This window comes from Zalophus californianus, chromosome 7, assembly GCF_009762305.2.
Source record: "Zalophus californianus isolate mZalCal1 chromosome 7, mZalCal1.pri.v2, whole genome shotgun sequence".
Classification (NCBI taxonomy): Eukaryota; Metazoa; Chordata; class Mammalia; order Carnivora; family Otariidae; genus Zalophus; species Zalophus californianus.
The window spans coordinates 100,610,638-100,615,508 of record NC_045601.1 but is presented as its reverse complement, the minus strand read 5'-3'; the positions used below and the strand labels follow the sequence as shown (position 1 = coordinate 100,615,508).

The 4,871-nt window shown below is 41.0% G+C and overlaps 1 non-coding gene across 1 annotated transcript; it reads right to left on the bottom strand.

Moving 5' to 3' along the window:
• Positions 1-2,510: 2,510 nt before the first annotated feature.
• Positions 2,511-2,644, bottom strand: LOC113928177. The gene has a single exon (XR_003521854.1). It is a non-coding gene; the product is annotated as a small nucleolar RNA SNORA51 (small nucleolar RNA).
• Between the last annotated feature and the right edge of the window lie 2,227 nt (positions 2,645-4,871).

The window sequence follows — 4,871 nt, the reverse complement described above, 5'->3', positions numbered from 1 at the left end:
AGTAAATAAGGGTTGATTGAAACAGTAAAGAAAAAAAGAAAAAAAATAAGAATATGCTAAATAAAACAAGAGTCAAGAGAAAGCCTTTATTGACAGCCATTATATGTTATTTGCATTTATAGCTTGGATGGAAAAACTTGAATTAACTTTCATCCCCCCCAAAATCATTTTGAATTCTTTATACTGTCTTGATGATCAGAAATCTCAACTTAATTTAGTTTTTTTTTAAAGATTTCATTTTTAAGTAATCCTACACCCAATGTGGGGCTCAAACTTACAACCCCAAGATCAAGAGTCATGCACTCCACCAATTGAGCGAGCCAGGCACCCCTCAAATTAATTTTAGAACAGTATATGGTGTAGAGTAGCTATTAAATAAATGTTTGTTAGATTAATAGATTCATTAAAAAGGAAACAATGCAGACAGCACTTTGTGAAGTTTACATTTGAAGAGAAAGAGGTAGATTAACTGCTAAAGGAAAGAAATTAAGTGTTCAGTAATTTATTTTCAGTGGGAAATATGAGAATTTTAAAGGTAACAGGAAGAATCCATTGAAAGAGAGAGGTTGGAATATAAGGAAGGAGAGAAGTAGTCCTCAGCATTAACAATCCCTTATTGATTAGATATATATAGGATATAACATTTGCTAATATTACAAAAGGTGAGTCATTTTAAACTATCTTTGGTTAAGCACTAAATATTATATCTTATTCTCTTTAAATGAACTATGAAGATCACTTTAACTATAGCAAGTGAGTCATCACAGCCCCAGCATTATATTTTTTACAATTTGTGCTGAAATTAATGTTACGTCTTTCCTTTGCCTCGAAAATATAGCACGTGAATCTTAAAATAATCTGGCAAATAAGTTATTCATGATTCGGTTATTTAATTCTGCTACTAAAGGAAGAAAAAATCATTCTCTGTGTGAAAACAATGTGACTGTCTTTGACAACATAAAATTTAAACAGCTTAATCTCAGGAAACAAACTGAGGGTTGCTGGAGTGGGGGTGGGGTGGGAGGGATGGGGTGGCTGGGTGATAGACATTGGGGAGGGTATATGCTATGGTGAGCGCTGTGAATTGTGCAAGATTGTTGAATCACAGATCTGTATCTCTGAAACAAATAATGCAATATATGTTAAGAATAAAAAGAAGAAGAAGATAGCAGGAGGGGAAGAATGAAGGGGAGTAAATCGGAGGGGGAGACGAACCATGAGAGACTATGGACTCTGAGAAACAAACTGAGGGTTCTAGAGAGGGGGGTGGGGGGATGGGTTAGCCTGGTGATGGGTATTAAAGAGGGCACATTCTGCATGGAGCACTGGGTGTTATGCACAAACAATGAATCATGGAACACTACATCACAAACTAATGATGTAATGTATGGTGATTAACATAACAATAAAAAAGAAAAAGAAAAAAAATTAAACAGCTAAAAGGTGATACATTTCCAGTAGCGGCAGCCGTACCTCGGAAACAGGGAGGAGGGAGGATGTTCCCTGGGTGTTTCCACTCCACTTGAGGATAGCTGCCGGTCGGATATATTGAACAGTTTCACAGGCTGCTCAGTGAGCAAAGCTATCAAAGAAACCAGCAGAGAGTGGCGCACTTTCGACGGGGCTGGGGAAACAAAGCGTAGAGCATTAAACACACACAACAAACAGTCCGAGAAGAGAAACTACAAAAACAAAAGCAATCAGTCTCTGTGTGAGAGTACTATTTTTTTTTTAAGGTGAACTTATTCACCTATTTGAAGATCCAATTTGCCAAATTACAACATTTGAAAATTGCCGTGATCTGCTGTCATAACAAAGGCACTGATGTGTGTGGTCACCTGTGTGGGTTCTGATGCCGCTGCCTTTGTCGACTGTTCTTCAAGTGACTGCCTGAGAATCCTCACTCTTTTTCTCCTCAAAGATCTCTTAAGGTCTAAAGAAATGAAATCCTTGGAGGTATCATTGGGAAACATAAGATATGCAAGAGTGAATTTCTAACATGGAAGAGCTTACACCACAGGCATCTTTTCCACTTGGGTGGAAAAAAGAAAAAAAAAAAAAAGAGCATCTCTCCTTTTGTGGTCCACTTGGCAGAGCTAGATCCTTAGCTGGATGTAACAGCATGATCAGAGCAAGTAGGAGTCTGGCCACTGGAAGGGGCCCTTCCTAATTAGTGCTGTAGTGACACACGTCCTCTTAGATGCAGCACTGTAACAGGATATGGTTTTGGCAGTACTCTTTCTCATAAAAAAAAAAAAAACATGAAAAATATGGGGCATCTGTCTGTCCATCAACTCTCTAGGTGACACATGAAAAGTCAGCAAGACCTGGATCTCTGTCTTCAGCACCCATCTGACATCCAAAAACACAAGTGCCTCCATAGCCTAAAGTCATATTACCTTCCACGGCGTTCCTAAGCAGAACTCAAAAACTAAACCTTCTTCATTAGGAACTGTACTTACAAATAATCCCTTCAAATTTCCATCTTAGTTCCTTTTCTCATTATGGAGACTTTTCACCTGTTCCCAAGGATACTAACAAGGACTCCAGAGAGGGCCTGGGCTGGGGTGTATACGGGTAGGTTTACTCTGCCTCCTCTAGGTGTAGGTGTAAGAACACAGCCAGTGGTAAGCACCGGGAGGCTGCCCGAGTCATTTTAAGACCAAAGACATTGGGGCTTTGTCTAAATAAAGAAGCACTTCCAGAAAAAAAGGGGAAAAGTGTGTCAATCATGTAAGATGGAGTCTCTACCCCAAGTTCAAACTCTTCTTCTCTTGCTTCCAGGCTCAGTATCTTCCACAGGTCAAGAGTCAGTACTGATACTGAGCAATGGGAACATAGGGAGTCCTAATTTAAAGTCCTGAGTCTGGGCTTATGCTATCACTGTCCTTGTCTGACTCCTTGTGATCCAGCTGTGACCACTTGCCCAGTTATGATCATTTAGCACCTGCACATGAATCTACACTATAGCCCATCAGCCACTAACCGCTCTTTATTCAGCCATGTCATAAGCTGTGATGTATAAAAAAAAAAAAATCTGCATGACTGCCTGAGGCCCATAAAGTCAAAGAGAGAGCTAGATTCACACCAAAAGGAAAACTTGTGAACATTTGTATTTATAAACTGGTGAGCTTTATTTGACAAATTTCATCGAGGATTTTAGTGGACTCTGGATTATAGCCAGGGAGGATAGAGTGGAGGTGACAGCTATGTCTTAAATACAGTCATTTTTAAAAAGAGGATGACGAAATTGCTTTTTTAGTTTTACCACTGGTACATGAGTTAAAACATAATTCAGATGAGACTTAACAGTTATTTAAAATAATGGTTGGGAGTCTGGGTGGCTTAGTCGTTAAGCATCTGCCTTCGGCTCAGGTCATGATCCCAGGGTCCTGGGATCGAGTCCCACATCGGGCTCCCTGATCAGCGGGAAGCCTGCTTCTCCCTCTCCCACTCCCCTTGCTTGTGTTCCCTCTCTCTCTGTGTCTCTCTCTGTCAAATAAATAAAAATCTTAAAAAAAATAAAATAATGGAAAGTGGGGCTCTTGGGTGGCTCAGTCGGTTAAGCGGCTGCCTTAGGCTCAGGTCATGATCTCAGGGTCCCGGGATCGAGTCCCACATCGGGCTCCCTGCTCAGCGGGGAGTCTGCTTCTCCCTCTCCCTCTGCTTGCCGCTCTGCCTACTTGTGCTCTCTCTATCTCTCTGTCAAATGAATAAAATATTTAAAAATAAAATAAAATAAAACAATGGAAAGTGAACCAGCCCAGGTGTCAGGAGTCAAACGTGCTCTTGTGCAGGGGAAGAGGCCTTTCCACATACCCCAGTTAGGATACTAGGCAAGTCATTTAGTATCGTCTTTTCTTTCATGTGTATCTATATCTGTTAAACAAAAGATTCATGCACATAATCTTCAGTTCCAAATTTATTGGAATCTGTTAATGACTCTAGAGGAGCCCCCCACCCCACCAACCCTCATCTCCCTCCCCTGGCAACCTCACTATAACCTCAGTGTAGATTGGATATTTTCAGCTGATTCAGAGTTTGCATGTTGTATTATATTGACTTTTACACCGTCAAAAGTGCTAAAAAATTTTAAAGTCAATCTGGTCATGTTACATATTATGTTAAAGCCGGCTGCTGTAACAGGCAAACCTAGAAACAGATGAGAAGGCAGTTGATTTTTCATTCAAGTAAAGCCCAGTAGTTGTGGGGGGGGCGGAATTCTGCTCTATGTGGTCATTTTTTTTAAAAGATTTTATTTATTCATTTGCGAGAGAGACAGAGAGAGAACAAGTAGGGGGAGAGGCAGAGGGAGAAGGAGAAGCAGACTCCCTGCTGAGCAAGGAGCCTGATGTGGGGCTCGATCCCAGGACCCTGGGATCATGACCTGAGCCGAAGGCAGACGCTTAACCATCTGAGCCACCCAGGCGCCCTCCATGTGGTCATTGAGGGATGTGGGCTAATGGTGTCCCCACTGACTTGAACATGTGGCTTCCATTGTTGCCCTTGGTTGCCCTTAGTGCCACCATTCAGCCAAAATTTGGAGAAAACAAGGCACATGGCGCATCAAATGGGAGTTTCCATAGGCTAGGACTGAAAGTATTATGTATAACTTTTGCTCTGCTCCTGAGAGGAAGAGAGGTAGATTTAGAAAGTGGCTAATTTGTGCCACATATCCAAAAAAGTCATTTCAGTGCAGAATATGATGTATACATTCTCTAAGCCCCAGCTCAGGTCCTCTCTGTTCCATAAAAATTTGCTTCTTTACCACTGGCCTCAACAACTTACTTCCCCCTCTAAACTTTTTATCTGTACCATGTATTTTGACAATTCATCATTTTGTCTTGATATTTTGATGAAAGTATGTCTCC